The 13,882-nt window shown below is 40.4% G+C and overlaps 1 protein-coding gene across 12 annotated transcripts in view; it reads left to right on the top strand.

Moving 5' to 3' along the window:
• kirrel3b (kirre like nephrin family adhesion molecule 3b) overlaps positions 1 to 13,882 on the top strand; it is a 162,332-nt gene that overhangs the window by 34,008 nt on the left and 114,442 nt on the right. The gene's annotated exons all lie outside the window — the stretch shown is intronic.

Genomic DNA, 13,882 nt, shown 5'->3' on the forward strand with positions numbered 1-13,882 from the left:
TCCCTCACTATGGAAAGCCAAGTGGACCATAAATATCTCAGAAATGTCTACCATCCAACAGGCACGTTCCAAAAACGCCTGCCGAGGCTACAATGAACCCCTTGGCACAATTGTCACCTGCCGAGGGTACAATTGTTGCCAGCCAAGGCAACAGTTGTAGCCTCACCAAGGGGTCCAATGTAGCCTCACCGAGGCGCAAAGAAATAACTGCCCAATGTGGGACTTGAATCCTAGTCTCCAAAAACAAAGACCAGTGCTCTAATAGTGAGCGATCTGTATTATGTATGTGTCAGCTGTGCAGGCAGAAACCAGAAACACAACAAAAAGCATTCAGCTCGATTTCTTGTTCCGTTCTTACTGACAAAACAAATTTACCACACAATGTTTTGTTTTCATTGGTGGCTGGACCTTTAGTGCCCCCTTGCTTCTTTTTGGTTAGTGTGCACTATCAATTATGTTGGCGCTGTACTTTTCAAAATAAAGGTTCTACCTCTTTGCCTTTTGACAGTACAATGTCAACACACACACACACACACACACAAAAAAATTACTAACTTTTGCTTTTGGAGACTGGGCTTCAAGTCCCACATTGGCCAGTTATTCCTTTGCGCCTCAGCGAGGCTACAATTGTTGCCTGCTGAAGGGTTCATTGTAGCCTCAGCAGGCATTTTTGTAACGTGCCTGTTGGATAGTACACAACATTACTGAGATGTTTATGGTCCACTTGGCTTTCCATACACTCTTCTTTTCTTCCCATTACATTTTTTTTTGTCTCTGCTTGTCTGACTCTCTTCTCTCACTCGCCTTTCCTTTTCAAGGCTTTCTTTAGGGAGTACACACACCACTTTATCACACTGATGAATCTGGTGGGCTTCTCAAGGAGAGGCCGCCCGCCCGTAATGAAAAGACAAATGCCCTCTGTCCCCCGTCAGCTGCTTCTTATGTTTAAGGTGATGCAGAGAGACAGGTTGATTAAAAGAAGGTTAAGAGATGCGCTGGGGCCGTCACTCAGCCATCATGATGGATTGGTGACAAGCGGGTCAAGGGTGTTGCAGCCCAGAGGTGGTGGTAGAAGAATGAAAATGGTCCCCAAAGTACACCCCAGCACCTACATCCACACACATACACTTAAACCTTCTTCTCCTTCTTTCCCCTTGCTCTCACCGTGCCACCACAGTTCAACTGGATTTACGATTGTACAGGTGTTCACCGAGAGATTTCTCAGCCATGTTTTAATTAAGCCAGACATTTACTCAGGAACAGTGGCAAAGTCACATAGAGGGGAATGGGACCAGAAGGGATGAGGATGTTGACCTTTTTTCAGTTTGTCTTACTGAATGATTCAAATTCACTGTGTTCCATAATTCAAGCTAAATCGTGTAGTATTTGACACAGCCTGTTTCTGTCTGTCCAGGATTACTCTACATTTGTAAGAGAAGAACTTATTCCAGAGTAGATTTTAGCCAAATGTTAGCCTTTATACAAGGCTGTGCATTCAGTACACAGATAACAAGAACACAGTATGTAGCAAAATTGTAATATTAACATAAACTGGCAAATAGATGCTTTGTTATTTTACTGAAAACTATTACTATTTTCTCAGGTAGTTTGTTCAACCTTGAATATACCATAGCTGTGAAAAACAGCATTGGTAAGAGCAAAAGGGAGAGGGAGTAATTCCCACTGCAGCCATTCAACCATATTTAGACGAGGGATCCATGTTGTCACTGCAGTATTACGTGTCACCCATGTGCACACAAACTTGGGTATATACTGCATAAGCATTCACTCACACATTCATACACACAACCATCAGCTACAAAAACAATGAAGAGCAGGATGACTGTCTGCTGAAGTGCCATATTGCAAATAGGCATATTCTGAAAGCTTGAGGAAATAAATTGGTTTGTGATTATTTTCAGGCAAGTGATTAAATAGCAGGTTCAATTATGCTCAACTTGAGTAAAACCAGACAAAATAAAGAAACATCTAAAATTAATCTTTTTTTCAAACAACTTGTTGAAGCCCTTTGAATATTAAACAGCTTAACTTTACTGAAGAGCATATGATAATTGTAGCACTGGTACTTTAAGACATACTCAGCTAATTGTTAGCAAGGGGTCAATGTGTCATCCTGGCAATACCTTACTATGGAATCATAACAAACTACTGTCTCACATATACAGTACATGTAACTGGCTGACATGCACTGGGATGATGAGCTGCAGCAGGCTGTGTGCTTAACAGAAAATACTAGAACACCTCCAGTATACAAAGTTAAACACTAAACCAAGGCTACTGTCACTGCGTTGTTTGCCGAAGCTAATGTTATTATTGTTGCTGATGTTCTGCAGCTGTTTCCCTCCTGTCTTCATAATGCATGAGCTAGACTGTGGGCCTGTTATTATTTTGGAAGTGTTGGCCTTGCGACATCAAACACAGCGACTTAAGGGAGAAAGCAGGCAGCACATCCAACTAGTATAATCTCAGCAGCCATCTGTCTGTCACAGGGCCTCGGGAGGGAAGAATCAAACCAGACAAAGATGTATTGTTACTTTTCTGGATTCCAATTCAGATCTGTGAGAGTACGCACACTTACATCCTTGTTTAGTGCCTGAGAATTACACAGCAAAACCAGTTTATTGACTGAGAAGGCTTTATCTAAGATTACCATCACATATTTTCCACTCTAATTTTATTTGCTACCGAGTTTTGCTCAGGGATAATGCCTGAAGATAAATTCAGTGGGAAGCTGTGAGTCTCCTGAAGAGAAAAGCAAGACTCTTAATTGCTGAAAATGTTGTGCTGCACTGCACAAGACTTGTTTAGACACTCTGCTTCTCTGGCAGGTGCTAATTGATCACCCTTTGAAAGATTTTTGACTTTCGAAAAACTCGTTACTGTTGGAAGCTCAAACTTCTTTTAATTAAAATGTAACTTTCCTTGAGCTCTGCCTTCATTTTGAACAAATGGTGTAAATCACAAGTGTTAAATAATGGTATCCAATGCATTTGTTGAGCTGATGTGTAAGTGTACTTTTTCCCACTCTGAAACAGGCAATTTGACTTGCATACATTGAGCCATTGGGGGGTAAAGGCATGTGGATGTAGAGGGCCATAGAAATCCACACTCCTGTAGAGGGTCATAGAAATGCAATGCAATTCCATGCAATCATCACTTCTGGACTCTTCTGTATCAGGTACCATAAGTTGTCAATCAGACAAAAAGTGTATTACTTTGATTGTCATATACTTCCCAGTCATTGTTGTTAAATGACATTAATTGTTTTTATTAACAATGTAGCAAACCGCATTTATAAATTCTACCTTGGGTATTATTATACCATTTGCTTATTGGCTGTCCAACATCTAAATAAGAGAAGTTGTCTTGCCTCTAGTAATAGGAGAGTTCTTCCAGTGATTTGCCCAACCTTGATTCACATGATTCAACAACCTTTTTGGCCCAAAATTGTAACTCCTCGGACTGTCACTGCCATCATTTAATCCAGTATGGAGTACATATTTTCAGAAACAACCAGGGGAATAACAAATCCAGTGCTCGCAAAGCCCTTGGAAGGTGGGCAACGGTGCATTGGGCATCCGCAGAAGGTGAAGCTTAATGGAAGCTGGGGAAGGGGAAGTGGGAAAGCTGTACTTGAGATAGGGCCAAGGAGGAGTTGTCAACTTTGATTTATTAAGTGCAGCTCCTGCTCTGACTGCTGGTAACTTGTCAGTCCCCACATAATGGATGGAGCTCACAGCTCACTGCTCAGTGATTGGCTTTTTTTCCCTGGACCCTGTCCGTCGGGCCTCTCATCCATCGCTATCTTGCTCCCATTTCTAATTAATTTGTTATTCACAACCTCCACTACTTTTCCTGTTTGTCCTGGTACAGAGGAGCCAGCAGGCTGCTCTTTTTCTCACTTTCTCCCTCCCTTACTCATCCCTCATTCAATATTCTCACTCGTGTTTGACAATACTTCCCTGTGGTGTCAAAGTTGGCAAATGACTACTTCCCTCCCAATCCCATTCTTCTAACATGCTGTCGGTCCACAGCAATACAACTGCGATCATCATTCACTCACCAGAGATTCTTGGATGCTTTTGTCTCTATCCTTCACCAGGGAGTCAACGATATCATAGGCTTAGAGTCACGCAGAGCCCTCTTACCAGCCTTATCCTTTGTAGGTACGTTAGTCCAAAAAAATGTGACAAGCTTCTTTAGCTCTTTTCTGCACTAAATGTGCCCAGAGTGAATCGAATCCTTGGCCATTATCCCAAGAGCTCTCTATAATTTCAAACATGAACCTGAGAAATGAAATACATATTGATGCTGAAGTACAAGAGAGGCATGGTGGTGGAAAAGGCAGAGGAAAAAGAGATGATTGCATGGAAATAGCTTGGGTCCTTTCCAATTCCAGAGCACTGCAATTCAGACAAGAACAGGTTTGAGTTTAGCCTTCCATTCAAAATACAGTGTGTGATGAACTAGTCATTGGTTGCTCATGCTCACAAGTCTTGTCAACTCACGTAACGGATATTCGTAAACACATTGACCGTGAAGACGAGCAGGGTTATTTTTGGTCTTCATGGGTGCTGGAATCACACACACGGTGTGTGTGTGTGTGTGTGTGTGAAAGAAAGAGGCTTGTTTTAGTGTGTGACAGTGGCCATGTATGCATGTATATGTTTGTTTTATATTTAATTCCTTAATTACTTTACATAATAAACATGTGCCATGTACTGAAATAACTCTCCAAATTAACTCAGCTCTCCACAGAAGTGCATTTCCAGATTTTACTTCAGTTCACCTGCCTTTGCCTTTCAACAGCCACTTGTCTATTCTTCTTTTTTTGGATTTGCATTTTCAATTATCAAATCAAACAAGATCTCCAGATTATGACGCTGCTCATATCATCCCACCAGGTTCTGTTGTGATGTGAAACAGTGGCTTTTCCTTTTTGCTGCCATTATCACTATGGGAGCTGTTGTGTGCAGTAAATCCCTGAAATCTCTTTCCCTTTATCAGGAAACTGCAGGTAAACAGTTCACACTGTATGTCAGCACAGGCTAGAGAGTCTGTAAATGCTCGGGGGTGAAAACAATGTGTTTGCTGCAACTATCCAATGTTTCTGCAAGACATGTCCGCTCTCAGCCCACATCTACTCTAGGCGCAGCGTGGTGGCAATTGTTTAAAGGCAACTAACCTTTCCATTACCTTGATCAAAATGTGTCTTATAACAAAATCTGCCACATGTGAACAGAGATAATGGATTTGAAAAACAGGCATTAAAGAATAAACTGCAGGAAAATAACATTTTCATGATCATGTCACAGAAAATGACCTTTGTCATTCATTTACCACTGGACTTAACAGTTTTCAAACACTAAAATTACTGGAGCAAAAATCACATTAAAAAACTTCATGAGTTGGAGCCTTTTTTACCTGTTGAGTGAGCATCCACGTTTCAGCAAAACCTCACATTTATACATGTTAAACCCAATCTGATTTGCCAGGTTTCTTATAGGTCAGTGAGCAAGCCTGGACTGGCCATCAGGCGCATTGGGAGAATTCCCCAAAGCTGACTGGCCTGGAGTGTCAGGCCAGTGTTAAAAATGCTAAATGAAATGGGTAAATCAAAGAGAAAACAACACAGGGCAGCTACAGTCCCTCAGAACTGTAGACCATCAGCCCCCATTAGAGGAAATGCCAGGTGCAAAACAAAAACAAAAGTGCACAAAAATGATATATATGAATATTTATTCCTGATGCCTTATAGTATGCGGTTTGTTGTGAATGGAGTGAATAGAGATTGGCCTGGCCTGAATTATTATCCCAGTCCAGTCCTGTCAGAGAGGATCTCTACCAGAGAAGTTTAGGGTTAAGTGCCTTACTCCTGCTTTCCACTGTAAGTTGAAGTCAATTTTTTGAAAAAGTTCAGTGTTTCTGAGTGTTATTGATTCACTTTCCCTGCCTAGTTTACCCTTTTTCTTTCACTTATAGACTTTGAACCAGTGAACTTTGTGATAAAAACCAGCTCCTCTAACCTTTTTGGCTACCATAAAGTGGTGTGTGTGTGTGTGTGTCTGTGTGCTTGGTAAAAAGCTGACAAAGACAAGCAACAACACAACAGTTTTATAGGGACCAGAAGATGAAGTGGAAACAAGGGAATGCCAAGGCTGATTTCTAACCTTTAGACACTTGATTAGAATTGATCCCAGCAAGGTATACAGTTGAAACATCTGCCAAAGTAATTATTTCCCTCCTTTGTGTATGTGTTTGTGTGTGTGTAACTGTTCCCTAAAGAGCCCTATCCACTTAGTACAAGCAAGACTCTTAATTGCTGAAAATGTTGTGCTGCACTGCACAAGACTTGTTTAGACACTCTGCTTCTCTGGCAGGTGCTAATTGATCACCCTTTGAAAGATTTTTGACTTTCGAAAAACTCGTTACTGTTGGAAGCTCAAACTTCTTTTAATTAAAATGTAACTTTCCTTGAGCTCTGCCTTCATTTTGAACAAATGGTGTAAATCACAAGTGTTAAATAATGGTATCCAATGCATTTGTTGAGCTGATGTGTAAGTGTACTTTTTCCCACTCTGAAACAGGCAATTTGACTTGCATACATTGAGCCATTGGGGGTAAAGGCATGTGGATGTAGAGGGCCATAGAAATCCACACTCCTGTAGAGGGTCATAGAAATGCAATGCAATTCCATGCAATCATCACTTCTGGACTCTTCTGTATCAGGTACCATAAGTTGTCAATCAGACAAAAAGTGTATTACTTTGATTGTCATATACTTCCCAGTCATTGTTGTTAAATGACATTAATTGTTTTTTATTAACAATGTAGCAAACCGCATTTATAAATTCTACCTTGGGTATTATTATACCATTTGCTTATTGGCTGTCCAACATCTAAATAAGAGAAGTTGTCTTGCCTCTAGTAATAGGAGAGTTCTTCCAGTGATTTGCCCAACCTTGATTCACATGATTCAACAACCTTTTTGGCCCAAAATTGTAACTCCTCGGACTGTCACTGCCATCATTTAATCCAGTATGGAGTACATATTTTCAGAAACAACCAGGGAATAACAAATCCAGTGCTCGCAAAGCCCTTGGAAGGTGGGCAACGGTGCATTGGGCATCCGCAGAAGGTGAAGCTTAATGGAAGCTGGGGAAGGGAAGTGGGAAAGCTGTACTTGAGATAGGGCCAAGGAGGAGTTGTCAACTTTGATTTATTAAGTGCAGCTCCTGCTCTGACTGCTGGTAACTTGTCAGTCCCCACATAATGGATGGAGCTCACAGCTCACTGCTCAGTGATTGGCTTTTTCCCTGGACCCTGTCCGTCGGGCCTCTCATCCATCGCTATCTTGCTCCCATTTCTAATTAATTTGTTATTCACAACCTCCACTACTTTTCCTGTTTGTCCTGGTACAGAGGAGCCAGCAGGCTGCTCTTTTCTCACTTTCTCCTCCCTTTACTCATCCCTCATTCAATATTCTCACTCGTGTTTGACAATACTTCCCTGTGGTGTCAAAGTTGGCAAATGACTACTTCCCTCCCAATCCCATTCTTCTAACATGCTGTCGGTCCACAGCAATACAACTGCGATCATCATTCACTCACCAGAGATTCTTGGATGCTTTTGTCTCTATCCTTCACCAGGAGTCAACGATATCATAGGCTTAGAGTCACGCAGAGCCCTCTTACCAGCCTTATCCTTTGTAGGTACGTTAGTCCAAAAAAATGTGACAAGCTTCTTTAGCTCTTTTCTGCACTAAATGTGCCCAGAGTGAATCGAATCCTTGGCCATTATCCCAAGAGCTCTCTATAATTTCAAACATGAACCTGAGAAATGAAATACATATTGATGCTGAAGTACAAGAGAGGCATGGTGGTGGAAAAGGCAGAGGAAAAAGAGATGATTGCATGGAAATAGCTTGGGTCCTTTCCAATTCCAGAGCACTGCAATTCAGACAAGAACAGGTTTGAGTTTAGCCTTCCATTCAAAATACAGTGTGTGATGAACTAGTCATTGGTTGCTCATGCTCACAAGTCTTGTCAACTCACGTAACGGATATTCGTAAACACATACAAGTCATATAAAAAGATGAGACAATGTAGCCCACTTTATTTAAAATAACATTAAACTGGAATGGTAGCAGCAACTGTCGAGGACAACTAATGTTTGTCATATAAACAGTCAGCCACAGAAAATGGGCAAAAGTGTCTTTTATGCTTGGCAAGGCAATCACAGCTTGGGGTGGTCTTAGCTTTTAAGGCAAAGCTTGCAAACACCAATGCATCCTTCCACAAACACACCAAAAAAAAAAGTTACATGCACAAGATATAGAGTTTAAGGTAAGCCTCTGTGATGTTTGTGCTATGACCCCCACACTGAGCTCATGATCGAAGCTGCACACACACACATTTACACACACAAACATCACACCCAGCATGAGTCTAGCTGCCCTGCGGTGGGCCCATCCACCGCGATCCCTCACATTGCCGTCCTCCGCGATTAGCTTTGTCTTTGGCCAGATGCAGTGCAGCGGGCCTGGAGGATCTAACACAGTGTGTGGAGCTATTACTCAAAAACAATCAGTCACAACCCACTCTGATTTCATGTTTTTTTCTCTATTCTTTGTACTTCAACCGTTGCACAACATCTGAGCACAGCAGGATGGCTTCCTTTGAATTTACGCGTGTTTTCTTCCAACATAAAGACAAATTTGTTATTCTAAATGTCATGCTTTGGCCTATTTATCAACTCCTCCTGACAGTGTGACACAATTCATTTAAGACAACGAGGCTCTTGCAGTGGTAAGTATCTGGCCACTGGTGCATTCAGACGTTTCTTGGGTGTTTTACATTGAGATGACCAGATTAACACTGTCATGACTGTTCACAAATGACAAATTAAGTTCACAATTCACGTTGTCAGCGTTAATGTTAAGCCTCTACTGTATTTCTTGTTATCAGATGTACCTTATGCTACAGTATAACATAAATTTGAAATTTCATACTCAATTTTCATACTCAATTTTACTTGATTAATTGTTGTCTATAAAAATTCAGAAAAAATGTCTTGACAAAGATATCATTTTTTTTAACAGAAAAAAGTGTCAAAAGCTCACATCTGAGAAGCTGAAATCAGAGAATATTTGGCCTTTTTGCTGAGTAAATTAGTTAAATGCTTAATTTATTTTTTTAAATTGTCGATTAATTTCTGTCAATCAACTAGATGAATTACTTCAGCACAAATATCAAATTTGCAAAAACAGCAATGATTACAGTAAATAAAATACAATTATTGAAATGTTTTTTCTACTCCAGCATTTGGTGCTGCTTTCAAAGACTAAACAGCAGCCTCAAAGAGGGTTTGACGGGTCATGCACTTGCAGTCACTTATAACACATAATACACTGTGCAGGCGAGGGTTCATAGCAGATATATGGAAGAGGGGGGAAAGTGTGATTAGAAAGTGACAAGGTAAACAAATAGAGGTGTCATTATCTGACAGATCTGGACCTCAAGGGAAGGAGGTGGATTCTTTTTACAAGACAGAGTTATTGATTTGAATAACTCTACCCTACACCTAATGGGGTGCGTCATTTGGCGGTACCCCTGCGGCATCCACAATCCATCTCTTATCTGTCAAGTGTGGCATAAGGGTGCACACCGTTATTTGTGTGATTTATGAAGAATTTCATTGAAGGGGCAGTTTGTCATTCACAAGCATCCGGGATTTGGTATGTCAATAGACCCGTGGTAGCTTAAGTGGGAGAGGATTGGAGATGAAAGAGAGAATAGAAATGAGGGATGTTTGTAGAGAGAAAGTTCTGGGATGCCAACAAGGAAGCAGAACTCAATACTTTTTAATGCTGTCACAAATTAAGGGAAAAGTAAAATGTAATGATTTAAAGTTAGCCCAGTAATGATCAAATCCACATGACTATTTTATCACTCTTAGCTCACAGAAATCTAGTTTTCCTCATTAAAATGACAAAAATTATTTTATTTCTGGCTCTCACTCTTCGATGAGACTGTGTTTTTGTCAGTGTATGTTTAGTAGTCAATGACAGCTGCAGCCTAAGAAAAATAAATAATAACACACCATAAATTCTCTCTTTCTCACACACACAGTATGAGTGGAGGAATGTTATTCTCTCTCATGTAGGCCTACTTGACATGTGAAGGTCAGTACATGAATTGTGAATCACACGCTGGTTAGCAGCTTTTGAGGGCTGCCAGTAACTTATTTGTTTGCTTTATATTATCCCCTGCAAAAACTTCCTGTGAGCACACAGAGAAATACACTTTCAATTCAAATCACTTCAATTTTATTTATATAGCGGCAATTTATAACAGAAGTTATCTCATTGTACTTTTCATATAGAGCAGGTCCTAGACCGTACTCTTTATAACATTATTTACAGAAACCCAACAATTCCCACCATGAGCAAGCACTTGGCGACAGTGGCAAGGAAAAACTTCCCTAAAACAGGCAAAAACCTTGCACAGATAATAGTAAAGTCTCCCAGCAGTCTAGGCCTATAGCAACATAACTGAACGGGATGGTTCAGGACTCACCCAAGCCAGCCCTAACTATAAGCTTTATCAAAGAGGAAAGACTTAAGCCTACTTTTAAATGTGGAGATGGTGTCTGCCTCCCGAACCCAAACTGGGACCTGATTCCACAGGAGAGGAGCTTGATAACTGAAGGCTCTGGCTCCCATTCTACTTTTGGAGACTTTAGGAACCACAAGTAACCCTGCATCCTAGGAGCACAGTGTTCTAGTTGTACTATGAGTTATTTAAGATACGATGGTGCCAGACCATTAAGAGCTTTGTAGGTGAGGAGAAGGATTTTACATTCCATTCTGGATTTTTTCAGGGAGCCAGTGCAGAGAAGCTAATATTGGAGAAATATGATTTTGTTTCTTAGTTCTTACACGTGCCGCAGCATTCTGGATCAAAGGGAGAGTCTTAAGGGACTTATTCGGGCAGTTCAGATGTGGCAAAAAATTGTGTGTGTGTGTAGGCATCACAAGGAAGCTGGTTGAACCAAAATTGTATTCTCTCTAACACCATTTATACCATTCACCTTGACTGACACAGGCACTGGGGATGTGTCTGATTTTGACAGCAGTAAGTCTGCTAGCATATGTTCAATTAGCACGAAAACACCTGTCGGCGACCTTTGGAAGACTTTGTTGAATTTTATATTCCTGCTTCTTGCCTCATTAAATGCATAGCTGTAATGGATGCTTCATACCCTTCCAGTGAATTCCACAAGATTAAGCGTACAGTAAGTTTGCATTTGGCATTTCACTGCAGTCTAATACTAAGCCTTTTCCTGTGGAGATAATGTACAGTTTGTTTGTTGCATATTCTAGATACAGCAATCGTAACAGTCCTAACAATTAAGCATGTCAATTTGCATTCTATATTACTGTCATTACTACTTGCGTCTATTTTCACTGACAACCTGTTTGGGTTAGGGTTAGGGTTACTGCAGCAGCAGTTGCAGCCCATGTCATTTGAACACCTTGTATGTTGGTTTATCAAGTGATACATGGGAACTGTTGTAGGGACGTCTGTAGGCAGTCAAAGTGATATCACTGCTAAATTACTTTCAAGCTCTGAGGTAAACGGATCCTTAATTCAGTGGGAGAGAATAGGTGTGAGACATGTAGGATGGAAAGACATGTCTTTCCAAAAACCTTGAGAGTGATCAATCTCTGCTGTGTTAGAGTTTTATTCCAAAGCAAAAGCCTATACGACATAAATGTGGACTTGAATGTTCTCCTAAGTAAACACTGCATACAGAACAGTCAAATTCAAGACACTGAAATTCATCACATAAAGACATGATATACAAAATAGATAAAATATATTCTAGGCTTTAGCCAAATGAGAGTATAATATAATTTCTGTTCACATCTTCTGCTGTATACGTTCATTAAGCTGTGAATACAAATCAGAGTAATACAAATCAGAAGTGATTTATGTCACAGTTAATTTATCATCAACTAGATGACAGGTGAAATTGATGGGGTAGAGTTTTGCATTTCATGACTCATTGTAAGTTTCATTGGGATACTGCCAATGAGGCTCAGACAGTAGGCTAACTGATAATGCACCATGCCTTAATGCATTTTTGAGAGACAGTTCCTAAAATCTATGTAACAATGTCTTTAAAAAAAAAAAAAAATCAGTGCTTGGCCATCTATCTCATTGAGTTATTTTAAGTGATGACTACCCTGTATAAGATTAAGATCTAATAACAAAGTTGAGTCCAAGTACAAGTTTGAGTAAAGTGTGTGAAAATATCATCAGATCATGAGCATAGCTGCTGATCACTGGGCAAAACCTGAGCATTTGAGACACATTATTTAGTTATTGCTGTGGGTTCTGTATACAGATACACAGGTGCCAAGCATTGCAATGCAACACTAATCTAAATGGTGTTATTAATTTCCTCTGCCTTCAACTGCCTCTTCATTTGCTCAAGAGCCCTACAATTTGATAAACACATGCCACCCAAATTATTTCATAGCATATAACTATTCTTTAGTGCCTTGTCCACTGACCATTGATGTGAGACTGCTTCATTTGGTGACGTTCAGGTTGTTCTCAGTTCTGTTTCACTCCCTTTTACATTAAAGAAAGATGTAGATTCCAACTGCAAATGCACAGTTCATAGATTCATATGAACCCCAAGATTCATCTTGTGGTTCAATATATGCAAGGTGCAGTAGATGCAATATCTGCAGCAGAATGAAGGATGAAAAACAGCAGACAAATGCCTTTGATGGCCAAGAGGTTAATCTCTGTACACTCAAATGGCTCTTTGCAAGCCAGATTCCTGCAATCCTGGTGAAACTCCCATTAACATAGAGGTTGCTGATGACACTGTATCCAGTGTACAGCGCGGAGGACCTGGAATTAATCAGAGGGGGATAAAAGATTGTCCCATGTGTTATCGCTCAAAGCTTGTCCTTGACTAGATTTTCTGTTCTCTGTGATTGCCTTGTGTTTTCATCAGGCCACTTTTTTATCACAGTAATTCAGTCGCATTTTCCCAATACGGTCAGCAACTATCAGCACCTTAGTGGTGCACAGCAAATTATGTCCAAGTCCTCTAGAGTTTGGGTTTTGCTATGTTTTGCTGTTATCTCCAATATTGTTAACTCAGTCTTAGGAATTTATGTGGAAATGCAAGGAAAGGGGCATTTGATTGTGTGCTTCTTAAACAATCTCAAACATGAGTCAGTCTGTGGGAAAAAAGAAAAAAATATATTTTGTGTCTTTTTTACACATCTCTACCTAGCACTTAGCAAAAAACTTCAACATCATACCAAAGTAAAAACATGTTTTGAGTGGTTGGGTTTTTCTAAAGTGGTTAGGAAAATGTCACATGCTATTGGCTATAGGTGGGAGTAAATTGAATTTGACTGAGATCAATACAAAATTGACTATAGTGAGTGAAATAGTCACCATATTAACTTATTTTGTCATGACCAAGGACATAGCTGTAGGTAATCTCTGAGAATCGGAAACAGGAACAAATACCAACATTTCTGTCTTTTTTTCTCTTCTTCATACTTCCTCCTTGAACCCCTTCTCATCTCTCTCCTTCTCACTCCCTTATTTGCCAGCCCTCGTTTATCTCGACAATCCAATAATTTATACTTAGAAGCGACTGGGCCAAGGGAAGCAGCGGAGGGTGAGCCAAAAGAGCTAGCGATAGTGGCTAATTAGCTACAGCTGCTGATGGGACTGCTCCTTGCCGGCTGCCAGAGGAGCCTTGACAAAATTGTTATCAAATGCAATCAGAAAAGACGAGCCATTTTTCACCGCATTAAGATCCC

This window comes from Siniperca chuatsi, linkage group LG7, assembly GCF_020085105.1.
Source record: "Siniperca chuatsi isolate FFG_IHB_CAS linkage group LG7, ASM2008510v1, whole genome shotgun sequence".
Classification (NCBI taxonomy): Eukaryota; Metazoa; Chordata; class Actinopteri; order Centrarchiformes; family Sinipercidae; genus Siniperca; species Siniperca chuatsi.